Source organism: Podarcis muralis, chromosome 15 (assembly GCF_964188315.1).
Source record: "Podarcis muralis chromosome 15, rPodMur119.hap1.1, whole genome shotgun sequence".
In the NCBI taxonomy this organism is placed as follows: domain Eukaryota; kingdom Metazoa; phylum Chordata; class Lepidosauria; order Squamata; family Lacertidae; genus Podarcis; species Podarcis muralis.
In genome coordinates this window covers 18,074,130-18,088,308 of record NC_135669.1, presented here as the reverse complement: position 1 = coordinate 18,088,308, position 14,179 = coordinate 18,074,130, and the positions used below count along the sequence as shown (strand labels likewise).

The 14,179-nt window shown below is 45.8% G+C and overlaps 1 non-coding gene across 1 annotated transcript; it reads left to right on the top strand.

Moving 5' to 3' along the window:
* Nucleotides 1-13,502: 13,502 nt before the first annotated feature.
* Nucleotides 13,503-13,621, top strand: LOC114585997 (5S ribosomal RNA). The gene has a single exon (XR_003704021.2). It is a non-coding gene; the product is annotated as a 5S ribosomal RNA (ribosomal RNA).
* Nucleotides 13,622-14,179: the final 558 nt, after the last annotated feature.

The following is a 14,179-nucleotide window of genomic DNA, read 5'->3' as shown; positions in this document are numbered from 1 at the left end:
ACAAATGTTGATGGGCAGAAGCAAGAAGATTCCCCCCCTCCCCTCCCATTTTGCCAACCCGAGCTAAATGCATCAAGAGGAAAGGGGAGGAAGGACAAATGACTGACCCATAAAATAAATACCAGTCTTACAAGTTGCCGATACGGGTTAAGTATTGCAGGAATCATTTCAATGAATAAAGATTTAGCAGAAGGAAAGAGCCTCAGACTTCCAGACTAGAAGGGAACAGAAGCACAAGTTAATGAAACAGATGGATGAGAAATTGGGGAGTTGGCCTTTGATGTTAGGAAATATGGTTGGCTCAGGAGCTAACTAGCCTCAGCTGCTCAACACAAGACAAAGCAGAAGAAATCTAGCTAAGCAAAAGATTCATTAGCTAGAGAGAAGCATTAATGCCCAGGGTTCCACTGAGAGAAAGGGTGGGATATAGATTTAATAAAATAAACTTGATGAGGTGGCAAGTGCAGCTTTTCTACAAAAAACAGCATTCTGAATCCAGTTCTTGTATACACTCTTGGCACTGTGATACATTGTGTGCATTGTGATGCTCTGGGTTGCCCTGCCTTGCAGCAGCCCATAATATAGGACAGAGGTGAAGCAGTAGGAAGCTGCCTTAGACCAAGTCAGCCCAACTGGTCCACACAGCGTAGCACTGTCTACACTGACTGGAGTTCTGTCCCAGCCCTACCTGGAGACACCGGGGATTGAACCTGTTTCCTGCTTGGCAGGAGGTTGGACTCGATGGCCCTTGTGGTCTCTTCCAACTCTATGATTCTATGATTCTATGAACCTGGGACCTTCTGTCTGCTAAGCAGATGTTCCACCACTCACCTACAGTCCTTCCTCCATAGGACAACCTCATGCAATTCAACAACTCCTTCTGTTGGGAAGAAGAGGGAGAATTGTGTTGCCAGTGGCATGTTATGCCATGCCCAGTTCCCACCACCAATATAATCCATGGTTTTGCTAGTAGTCTTCTTTCCAGATTACACACTGTCTCCACACTTACTTAGCTTCACAACATGCTGGGGCTCCCACTTCATGAAGCGAGCCACCCGAGGTCCATATTTAGTTCTGATCTTTGCAATATGGTGTGTTCCGTTCAGTCCACCCACCACTGATGATGCCATTGCTCTTCACAGACCTCCTTTCAGTTAGACCAGCAAATTCGCCCAAATAGCTATTGATCTGTGGCTTTCCATTTCACTTCTGTTTCCACGTGGGTTGCTGCCATCCTCAGCCAATCTATATTCATGTGTAAACTGGTCCAAGCTTCCCAAGCCCTAAGGAAACTTCAGACAGACCTTATTGCAGAAGGTTAAGAAGATTCATTAGAAGAGTTCCAGAAGTAGATCAGGCCAAAGGGGGACCCATCTAGTACAGTATTCTGTTCTCACAGTGACCAACCAGATGCCCCAGTGGGTAGTCCACAAGTAGGACATGAGAACAACAACATTCACCCTTCCTGCAGTTTCAGAAACTGGTATTCAGAAGCATCCTGACTCTGACGGTGGAAGGAGAACATAGCCATCACGATCAATAGTTGTTCGATAGCTTTATCCTCCATGAATTAGCTAAACCTCTTCTAATGCTACCTAAGCTGGTGGTCATCATTTGATGATGTGGGAGCAAATTTTGCTTTGGGACTTCTCATCCCGAGGAGCTATTTCAGTTCAGAGCTGTCAGATGCAACTAAGGGTTTGTGGTGTCCATGACTGGTTGCCTGACCGCCCCTTTTCCCAAGAGGTGCCCACTGGCTCGTGGGAGTGTCCACGTAGCAGACAAGAGCCAATTGCGCCTCTAAGGTGGCCAAAATCAGCAGCCATTTCAACTGCTGATGTAGCCTGGAAAACAAAGGAAGCCTGCATAGCCTCAGTGACAATCCTAATCCTGAAGCCCAGTGAAATGACCAGAAAAGACTGGAATGAGATGTATTTACTTCTGCACTGCAAGCTAACAACAAGCCCTTCAAACCTCATGGACTGCTGATTGACACAGTTTGAGCAAGTAACTTTCCAAGCCAAGGCAGCCCCGGGAGGGAGACCAGCCGACCTTGGTAATGAAAACGTAAAACAGGTCCGTTGAATAAGTAAAGAATTGAGTGTCCGTAGTGATTCTCCCGACCAGCTCTTCATTTCACTCCCTATTATTGTGTAACTGTTTGCTAAGGCACCCCAGAGGCTGGAATCTGTACTTGTCAGACGAGTGCTAGGATTTAATTTTTATTTCCCCCACCTGAACGTGTTTAGCTTAGGCCCCTTCTGCTCCCCTGCAAAATGGGCTGTCAGTTTAAGAAGGCTGGAAAAATCCTGCAATCAAGTGAAGGGGGTGGGTGGGCTTTAAAACACCCAACTCCAACTGGGTGGGCACCTTTCTCTGGTAAAGCATGGCATTCTCTAAGCAGGGATAAAGAGGGACACAGCACTTTCCAATCCCACTCTCCAGTTGGGCAAGGATTCCCTGGGACTGAGGGTGGTGGGATGCAGGTCCTTCTATGGTGGCACATAAAATGCTTAAGGCAGCATTCACTCATCATTAATTGGGTGTGTGTTCATGACCCTTTGCCCACTGTTAATAACCTACCTACCCTGGAAGCAGGATGGAGTGCTAGAGCAGACAAAATTAAGTATATAAATACCTGAAGGAGCGTCTCCACCTCCATCGTTCTGCCCAGACCCTGAGGTCCAGCGTCGAGGGCCTTCTGGAAGTTCCCTCATTGCAAGAAGCAAAGCTACAGGGAACCAGGCAGAGGGCCTTCTCGGTAGTGACGCCCTCCCATCAGATGTCAAAGAGATAAACAACTACCTGACATTCAGAAGACATCTGAAGGCAGCCCTGTTCAGGGAAGTTTTTAATGTGTGATATTTTCATGTATTTTTAATCTTTGTTGGAAGCTGCCCAGAGTGGCTGGGGAAACCCAGCCACATGGGCGGGGTACAAATAATAAATTATTAAATTATTATTATTATTATTATTATTATTATTATTATTATTATTATTATTATTATTTAGTTTAGATCCTGGTAAACACAGAACTCAACCGGCTGAATGCAGCCCCCAAAATGAAAATAAAAGCTCCCAACAGCCCTTGGCAGATCTCCAGGGGAGGAATATCCCTCACAGCAGTTGGGAGGTGGTGGGAACAGTGGTTGAGCAAGGAGCCATAGCTCAGTGCATGCAGAAGGCCACAAATTTAATCCCCAGTGTTTCCAGGTAAGGCTGGGAAGTTGCATTGCCTGGAATCCTGGAGAGCTATCGCCAGTCATTGTAGGCAATACTGAGTGTGCTGAACATAAGAGGAGCCTGCTGGATCCGGCCAATGACCCGTCTGGTTCAGCATCCTGTTCTCACAGTTGCCAACCAAATGCCTGTGGGAAACCTGCAAGCAGGAATGGAGCGCAAGAGCAGCTCTCCCCTCTTGCGGTTTCTGGCAACTGGTATTCAGAAGTATTGCTACCCCCAGCTGTGCAGGTAGGTGAGACATCATGGCTAGTAGCCTTCCAAAGTTCCTCTCTACCACGAATTTTGTCTGATGCTGTTTTAAAGCCGTTTAGGTTAGTGGCCCTCACTGCCCCCCTGTGGGAGCAAGTTCCTCAGGTCAACTCTACGTTGCGTGAAGACGTCCTTCCTTTTGTCGGGCTTGAATCTTCCAACCTTCATCTCTACAAGTTGTAGAGTTATGAGAGCAGGAGGTCTCACTTGGTAGAAGGAGCCTCCTCACGCTTTTGTTTAGCTGTGCTGCCCAAGTGCTACTGCACAGACCACTCACCAGCGATATTTGAAAGGCAGGTGGAAGAAGAGGCATGGAAACAGGGTATAATAAGGTGTGCTGGGCTTAAAGCAGTGCTTCCCTCCAATGGGAATGCACAGAAGTCCACAAAAATTGGAAGATGCAAGCTGTTACTCCCAATGGGAAGAAGACCAGTGGTGTAGCATGGGGGAGCACAGTTGTCCTGGGAGCAAAATGGTTAGGGGTGCAAAATTTCAACACCTGGTGCTGTCTCAATACAGCTGTGAGTGCTTCCGTCACTGGGCTCTGTTGAAAACAGTTTCTCCATGAGAACCAAGAAGTGACCTCTCCAGACAACAGAACAACTATTCTGATCTCTGCACCCCCTTAAACGCATCCCCGAGCGCTGGCAACCCCATGCTACACCACAGTGGAAAACCAAAGGGTTCTGCATCAGCTGCTGTCACAGCCTTGCATGATGCCCCTTTGCCAGGAAAATTTAGGCTTTTAATCAGCCAGCAAAGCTGCAAGTGGAAGTGGAGAGGCAGAAGTAGCCCCCGGCAGAAGAGGGAAGGAAGCAGGAGGCAGAGGCAGAAAGAAGAGGGGAAGAGGGGATCTGCAAACCGATCGGGAGGCGAGTCGTCCTTAGGTGGCCATCTTGGGCTGATTGCTATTCTTGTCGGCCACCATCTTGAGCGGTGCCTGCCAAGGCAGTTGTCGGAGCACAGATGAGAGGAGCGTGGCGGCCCTTGCATCTGGGAAGGTGGCGGCCCCCAGGGGACTCTGGAGTGCAGAGCACAGAGAGGAGGGGAGGGAGAGCTTGTGATCAAATATTCCTTTGACTGCCAGCAGCTTTCAGCTTTCCCCTCCGCTTGTTTCAAGTCTCCCCGAGTCCAGTCCACTCCAGTGCCAGCTTGGGCAGAATTAGCCAGGGCTCTGAGGAATTGGGGAACAGCAGCAGCAGCAGCTATGCCATCTGATAATAATAGCAAAGGGAGACCAGCTGAGAGGGACAGATTGGCGTGGGGGCCTCAGCGAGGCAAATGGGAACAGCTGAGGCCTGGGCACTTGTTATTTCCCTACATTAATGGAGCTGGAAAGCACAGAGGCCTTTGTGGGAGCCCTTCACAGAGTCCTGCTCGGGGCTACAGAGACGTTTATCATTGCTACTGGTATCAGTTGCGTGGACGGCTGTATTTGCACTCTCTCCGAGATGAAAAGCAAAAAGGTTGGCTACCTCTGGTTGTTCAAGGACCTGGGCACATTCTGCCAGCACCTTGCATTTCTTGGGAATTCTTCAGCTTAGAGAAAGGGCAAGTAAGAAGCAACTTGATAGAAGCTTATAAAATTAGGCATGGCATGGAAAAAGTGGATAGAGGAAAGGTTTTCTTTTTCTTTCATAACACTAGAACTCAGGGATATTCGGTGAAGCTGAATGTTGGAAGATTCAGGACAGGCAGAAGAGAGTACCGTATTTTTTGCTCTATAAGACTCACTTTTTCCCTCCTAAAAAGTAAGGGGAAATGTGTGTGCATCTTACGGAGCGAATGCAGGTTGCTCAGCTATCCCAGAAGCCAGAACAGCAAGAGGGATTGCTGCTTTCACTGCACAGCGATCTCTCTTGCTGTTCTGGCTTCTGAGATTCAGCATATTTTTTTTCTTGTTTTCCTCCTCCAAAAACTAGGCGCGTCTTGTGGTCTGGTGCGTCTTATAGAGTGAAAAATACAGTAATTCTCCACTCAGTGAATAGCAGAACTGTGGAACTCACCCCCACAGGAGGCAGTGAGGTCCTGGGATGGCTTTAAAAGAGGATTACACAAATTAATGGAGGATAAGGCTACTAGCTGTGATGGCTGTCCATGGCTTAAGGCAGTAATGCTTCTGGATAGCAGCTGCTGGAAGCCACAGGAGGGGAAGGTGCCCTTGTGCTCCAGTCCTCCTTGTGGGTTTCCCCCTAGCACCTGGCTGGTGAGAGCAGGAAGCTGGACTAGGCTGGCCAATGGCTTGAAGCTGAAGCTGGGTCTGGATCAGTGCCTTGTTAAGTGTAGTAATTTAATTCATTGAAATTGTAAATGCTTATATGCATTACCAAGTGCTTGAATTTGATTGGTTGGTAACGGAATACAATTTTTCTAGTAGTTCTCATGTGATTGGCTAACGTTAGTCACATGGGAGGCATCTCGTGAAGGAGAGGCTTCACCTTCTATGTGAAGCAAGATGGCTGTGTTTTAGAATCCACTGTGAACACTGCTAAGTTGAATAGACTGCCGGAGCGCTTCTTCTCTGCTTGGAAGAAAGAGAGCAAAGCCCCAGGAGAAGGTAAAAGTGGAAATCTCTCATAGGAGCTGCAAGGCATGGCCTAATTGAGATACAGAAGGCTGAAAGTGATGAGCTCTGGAAAGAGAGGAAAATACGGTTGTTTAGAAGTTAGAAGAAGAGACTGTAAGCCCATGCTTGGATAAGCCTGTGACTGTAAATATTATGCTTTAATTCATCTATAAGTTTCTGCAAGTAAAGTTTTTGAATGTTAAAATCTGGATATTGGCTTAATTTCCAAAGGGGGTGCCAGTCATATATATGATTTGAGCTTCTTAGCTGTGATTTTGCTACCCTCACTTCAACATGCCCACCTGGAAAACACATGAACATTGTCCTGAGTTCCAACATGAATGGACAGCAAGACATAAATATAATGAACTGATTAAATCAATCACGTTGAAAACAGAAGTGCTCTGCCCAAGCTTGAGAAGGAAGAAGGATGGTCTCACACTTTCTACATCACATTTCCCAAGGGTGAAACCTAGCTTCGAAAACAGGTGCTGGCAAAAATTCCAGGGCTCCTGGGCTGCATACTAGGCCAGGTTCAAGGTTCTTATATTAGTGTACAAATACCTAAACAACTTAATTGTGGATACCTTAAGACCACTCTAAGCTTTCTAGGAAGGCTGAGCCATTGATCTAGCGATCGGCCCCAAAGCAATCTCTTAAGCATGATATGGCAGCCGATTTGTTGGACTTTGCTCAGCTTTCCTCCAACCCATGCTGCTCCTCTCAAATGAGTGTTAGAGAGATGAACCCATAAAGAGTCCAGGGCCTTCTTGGGTAATTGTCCATCTCTGAAGTTGATGGTGTGGTAATTACACTTAACAGAAGCTGAACAGCCACCATCTGGGAATAAAGACTCAGAGACTCGACCCCAGGAATAACTCTGCCATTTACAATGCAGTAATATCCACACCGCACATTTAGGACTTTTACAAGGATTAATGTTTATAGGGCCAAGTGATCATTGATACTGGAGCTATCTAGAATGACTGAAGTTCAGTTTCACAAAAAATAGAATAAAGTTGGAGTTCTCATATTTATTTCAAAATGAATGGGGGGGTAGGATTGGTCCATTTGGGAGGAAATCTGCATGTAAAACATGATACTACTACTACTACTACTACTACTACTACTACTACTACTACTACTCCTAATATATTTGTACCCCACCCATCTGGCTGGGTTTCTCCAGCCACTCTGGGTGGCTGCCAACAGAATATTGAAAATGTGATAAAACAGCAAATATTAAAAACTTCCCTAAATAGGTCTGCCTTCAGATATCTTCTAAAAGTCAGATAGTTGTTTATCTCCTTGACATCTGGTGGGAGGGTGTTCTACAGGGCAGGCACCACTACCGAGAAGGCCCTCTGCCTGGTTCCCTGTAACCTCACTTCTCGCAGTGAGGGAACTGCCAGGAGGCCCATGGAGCTGGACCTCAGTTGACTCTGATTTTGGTCACCTCCTTCTAGATCAGGGTTGAGGAAACCTGTGGCCCTCCAAATGCTGGACTTCAGCCCTCATCATCCCTGATCACTAGCCATACTGGCTGCTCCAGAGTTGGAGTCCAAAGGCATTTGGAGGACCCATGTTTTTCCCCTTCCTCTCCTACATTTCCCAGGCAGCTGGAATTGAAACGGGACCTCTCCCTTGCCAAGGTCCACAAATGGAGCTCCTTTGGGTAAATTGTATTTCACATAATGACCAGAGGTGGTATCCCGCTACGTTTTACTCAAAGCAAACCCACTTAAATTAATGAACATGACCAAGTTATTTCCATTAATTTCAATAGGTCTGCTCTGGTTAAAACTTAGTTGAACACTACCAGTATTTCATAATGTATTACAATATTTAGCAACATCTTTCTCATGATAATAGCTTGATGCTTTTCAAAGCTATTTCATTTTGAAAGGAAACATGTGCTGGGCCAAGGAGTCACCATCAGTACACCTCAGGTGTCTTCAATACCCTCCTCCTTTTGGAGTACCTTCGCCTTCCTTTCGAAAGGTGAAAAAATTGCAGCCAAAATCATTACTGCAGTTGGAGAAAAGAAACCCTAAGCTTAATTGCAACTCACTTTGAGAACAATAGCTTAAAAGCAGGCTATAGAATTGTCAAATGCATAAAATAACAAAAAAGGGGGGAAAGACTTGAAAAGATGTTGCACTTCAGAGAAAATCAAGTGGGCGTCTGACATCTGTTTCAAGTTCGTTTGATTCAAAATAGGAACAAGACTATTTTGACCCAGAATACCTTTTCAAGCAGTGCAATCCCACATATAAAGTGTGTTCAGTGGGGCTTATTCACAGGTAAGTTTACATACCTTAACCCCTTTTTGCAGAGTCAAACCCTTGCCAGTTCCGAGGTTTGTCAGATATTAAAACATTAAATAAATCCTTCAAAGATTGGAATAGTTTCTCTGCTACTTCTTGCAGATTCAGACGCCAGAAAGAGAAAGTTTCATTAGAAGCAGATTAGAAGAGGATAACATGTGCAAGAGAAGTAATTCTTTTGCCAGCTGTTAGTAAATTGGAAATGGCACACTTACAATCATGTTCGATGCACTGCATTGAATTGCTTAGCTCAGTCCTGAAGTTAAAAACGCAACTCACTCGGAGCTGCCGTTCCATAAATATTGCATGCCGGATCCATTCGCCACCATCTGCTCCAACGGTGATGGGACACCTCTACTTTCCTGCTGCAGAGACTCATCTTTCCTGTGCAACAGTGGGGGGATCCGGAGCTGGAAAGGTCAGGGGGAGGGAGAAAAGGAAAGCAAACACAACCATCTTCCAGTTTTTAGGACAACTGGAGGTACGGCAGACAAACTGGAAGAGCAAGGCTCTTTCACAAGCAGCAGTGCAAACGAAAGAGGCTGGCAATGTACTTATTGAAGAGGAAGGAGCAGAGCAGATCAGGGAGAGATCAGGGACACCAGCAGGATTCATGCCTGATTTGGGGCATAAGTAGGGAGAGAGAGGAATTCATTTCGCTTCACATTTTAATGTGGATCTACCTAACTTGTGCTTTCCAAAACAATGCACAAACCAAAACGCAGCCATCGTTTGAAACTTGCACTTCTCTGAATGTTGTGACACAGTTCTCCATGCATTAAAATTCATACAGCAATGAAACCATACAAAAAAATGCATTATACGGGGTGTGGGGGAGATTAAGGAAATAGTTTGCAAATACGTGCTCATGAAGAGAAATGTGCACTGAAGCGATGGCGCATTTGGGTGGGGATTTTATTTTAAAAAATCATTCAAACAGATGCAGAAATGTGGTGAGCTGAATGTCAAGACGGGGGAAATCCCCCCATCCCCGCCCCTACCCTGCCACCCTTGAGAATGGTTGTGGGGCAGGGAAGATAGCATTATGGAGCAGTCTTGGGACAAAGTGTATCTTACATGCCAAAAAAGATTGCAAATCCGCCCTGCCACTGCCAACCCCAGTCCCTTTGGGATCCAACTTCCTCAAAGCCCTGCCATAACGCTTCATTAGCAAAAGCCAGAATTTCACATCCCAAACAAAGTAATGCTAAGTGCTAGGGACATGCCAGGGAGAGAATGGATGATGCATTTCTGAGAACCAACTGCACAGAGACCACCCAGCACCCAAATATTCTCCTGGGTGCTGGGTGCTCTCTGTGCAGTTGGTTCTCAGAAATGCATGCATTCTCTCCCTGGCATGTCATATGGTAGCTAAACAAATCTTACTGAAATTTGCAGCATCAAGGGGGAAGGGGAGAAACAAATGTCTCCGGGGACAACCCGTTTTAGTTAGTTTACATGTATTTTAACAGATTGCTTCCGTACACAGGGAAAGCAAGCATTTCCATGCTTTGCAGCTGATCAACTGCTTGAAAACATTTCCTAATGTAAGTGGAGCGATGGGTTGGTGGAGCCTTTGTATGAATAGATTTTATTATCTATGCAGAGATTTTAGTTTGATTTCTTTCTGAACTGTTTTTAATCATTGTTATTGAGAGATTATTAAAATGCTGAGAGTATTGAAAAGCTGACATTAGGTTAGAAATTTATTGTTATGTAAATGCTTGTTGGTGATTATTCTTATATATAGGCCCGGCCCTACCATTAGGTGGAGTGGAAAACCCACCCTAAGCAGCAGATGCACTGATAAAGTGTTGGAGGACAGAGCTGCTCTGGGGGACGCTGCCCTATCACCAGTTTTGGAACAGGAGGTAAGTGCTACCTGGCTCGACTTCTCTTTGTGGAACGGTGAGGGCGATGGGGTCCTCAGAGTCAGGCAGAGAAATGCTCTAGACTAGTCCAGTGTTGCTGTAATCATTTACCTTGTATATTGTGAGCTATCATGAAGGCAATTTGTTTTGTGGAAAGGCAGCCTATAATTTCAAGTATAATTGAATCCAGTTAGTGGTTGGGTTTTGAAGAAACAAACTCTAAAGGGAGGCTTTCTTTATGCTTATTGAGGGACCTAAAGGAAAGAGGCAGGCAGTCACTGTAAGGGACATTAATGCTAGGCTAGACAGAGGAGGAATACCGGCTGCCAACACAGCAAAACAGCTCTCAGGGTCTGTTCTGACCCACAGGTCCGAATACAGTCTGGGGCAAAGGAATGACTGATGTCCCAGATGAGATGAGTGCTGCACCCCATAGTCCCTTTGACTGGACTAAACTGTCCAGGGGTCCTTTACCTTTACCTTTTACTACTACTGATAATAATAATGATAATAATTAAGCCCCACCCATCTGACTGGGTTGCCCCAGCCACTCTAAGCAGCTTCCAACATATATAAAAAACATAATAAAACATTAAACATTAAAAAAATAAATTCCCTATACAGGACTACCTTTAGATGTCTTCTAAAGGTTGTATAGGCAGAGGAACCAGAGACCAAATTGCAAACATGCGCTGGATTATGGAGAAAGCTAGAGAATTCCAGAAAGACATCTACTTCTGCTTCATTGACTATGCAAAAGCCTTTGACTGTGTCGACCACAGCAAACTATGGCAAGTTCTTAAAGAAATGGGAGTGCCTGATCACCTCATCTGTCTCCTGAGAAATCTCTATGTGGGACAAGAAGCTACAGTTAGAACTGGATACGGAACAACTGATTGGTTCAAAATTGGGAAAGGAGTACGACAAGGCTGTATTTTGTCTCCCTGCTTATTTAATTTATATCCAGAATACATCATGCGAAAGGCTGGGCTGGATGAATCCCAAGCTGGAATTAAGATTGCCGGAAGAAATATCAACAACCTCAGATATGCAGATGACACAACCTTGATGGCAGAAAGTGAGGAGGAATTAAAGAACCTTTTAATGAGGGTGAAAGAGGAGAGTGCAAAATATGGTCTGAAGCTCAACATCAAAAAAACGAAGATCATGGCCACTGGTCCCATCACCTCCTGGCAAATAGAAGGGGAAGAAATGGAGGCAGTGAGAGATTTTACTTTCTTGGGCTCCATGATCACTGCAGATGGTGACAGCAGCCACGAAATTAAAAGACGCCTGCTTCTTGGGAGAAGGGCAATGACAGGCCTGGACAGCATCTTGAGAAGTAGAGACGTCACCTTGCCAACAAAGGTCCGTATAGTTAAAGCCATGGTTTTCCCAGTAGTGATGTATGGAAGTGAGAGCTGGACCATAAAGAAGGCTGATCGCCAAAGAATTGATGCTTTTGAATTATGGTGCTGGAGAAGACTCTTGAGAGTCCCATGGACTGCAAGAAGATCAAACGCATCCATTCTTAAGGAAATCAGCCCTGAGTGCTCACTGGAAGGACAGATCGTGAAGCTGAGGCTCCAGTACTTTGGCCACCTCATGAGAAGAGAAGACTCCCTGGAGAAGTCACTGATGCTGGGAAAGATGGAGGGCACAAGGAGAAGGGGGCGAGAGAGGACGAGATGGTTGGATAGTGTTTTCGAGGTTACCAGCATGAGTTTGACCAAACTGCGAGAGGTAGTGGAGGACAGAGGTGCCTGGCGTGCTCTGGTCCATGGGGTCACGAAGAGTCGGACACGACTAAACAACAACAACAACAAAAGGTTGTATAGTTACTTATCTCCTTGGCTCAGGGATTGCATAACTCCACCCCTTCCAACATCCTAAGGAAAAGTGGGACATTCCAGGATCAAATCAGAAACAGCTTCTGTAAATCTGGGACAGTCCCTGGAAAATAGGGACACTTGGAGGGTTTGTGACGGGCAGGCAGCATGAGACGCCTCCCCTCTCCTAACTAGCTGAACCCAAATGGATGCTTCAAAGCAAGCAGATAAGCATAAATGACCCCATTTTACAGCTCACACCAATTAGTCCTTGGGTTATACTGACTATCAAGATGGCGATTACAGGCCTTTGGGGACATTTGCTCATTTGGGTTCTACACAGGGTCCAGCCTATTTTCCTGTTGGATCTAATCCTACCAGAAAGCCAGAAGGTGTAGCAGGGAAGTGGGGGGAATCCCAGATCAGAGTCGGATCAATATGGTATGAGGGTTATGATGTCTCCCGAGGAGCAGCTCAAGCCAATAGTTGGGAATTATGATTGGAGCATCTGAGAAAGCTATTAATCCACCGTCAGGCTCTCCTCTTGGTAACTGATGAGTTGTCTCAGATCAGTGCATCAGAGGTGGCGTTTGTTCCTGATTCCTTTCACTGACACATTTGACTTGCGCATTAAAAATTACGGCCCCTTCTTTTTTCTTTTTAACATGCCACAAGTCAAAGCAACATTTATCACTAATTGCACAATTACTTCACATGGCACCAGAGATGGAAGCCTTGACTTTTAGCAATATCAAGTTTGCAGAAAAGTCAAGGCAGTAATTATGCGAGGCAAAATCATTTAGTAAATTAAAGTAATTCCTCACCAGACGCGGTTAAGATTCCATGGATTCCATTACTAGCATAATAAAATAATTGCACAATTAGGAGCAAATTACTTATTCTTTTAGAAGTGCTCAACTTACTGCAAACAATGTATTTTAAATCAAAGATCATATGCTTCCAGTTAATGAGACCTAGCGGTGTCTTTCCATATGGTAGACCGGGAGATAATCAGAAAAGTGCTCGGAGGTCAACTAGTGAAGGCTGTTGCTGGGCATTTCTCTTTCAGGGTCATGTCTGCATTTTCATTATCAGATGCTTTCATGCCCCTTCCTCACTCCCAAAGCCAGGATAGCAATGCTCTGTAGCGTGCTCTTTTTGGGAGCCAAATTTGCATAATAAAACACACCATTTTGCACAATCTTTACGATAAAGATGCAAGCTTTCCAAAGGTGGATGTGTTCCTTTAGGTCAATACTGGCTAATCCGTGGTTCTCCAGATGTTGCTGGACTCCAGCTCTCATCAGCCCCAGCCAGAATGGCCAATGGTCAGGACGAAGGAAGCTGGGAGCCCATCAGCATATGGAACTTAACAGCCCTGTCTGGCAATCTTTAACCTCTCCCTAAAGCTACTAGTTTCTACGGCCATACTACCCTGAACACGCCCAATCTCGTCTGATCTCGGAAGCTAAGCAGGGTCAGGCCTGGTTAGTACTTGGATGGGAGACCGCCTGGGAATACCGGGTGCCGTAGGCTTTTGCCTCCTTAGAGACGTAGGTGGCGCTGTGGTTTATACCACAGAGCCTAGGACTTGCTGATCAGAAGGTCGGCGATTCGAATCCCCGTGACGGGGTGAGCTCCCATTGCTCGGTCCCTGCTCCTGCCAACCTACCAGTTCGAAAGCACGTCAAAGTGCAAGTAGATAAATAGGTACCGCTCCAGCGGGAAGGTAAACAGCATTTCCCTGCGCTGCTCTGGTTTGCCAGAAGCAGCTTAGTCATGCTGGCCACATGACCCAGAAGCTGTATGCCGGCTCCCTCGGCCAATAAAGCGAGATGAGCACCGCAACCCCAGAGTTGGCCACGACTGGACCTAATGGTCAGGGGGCCCTTTACCTTTACCTTAAAGCTACTAGTTAATTGAAGCCCCATTGCTCAGTAATAATGACATCAGAAAATCACTTCAATACTCTGCTCTTATAAGGAACTGCTGAGGGAGTTGGGTATACAGTGGTACATCGGGTTAAGAACTTAACTCGTTCTGGAGGTCTGTTCTTAACCTGAAACTGTTCTTAACCTGAGGTACCACTTTAGC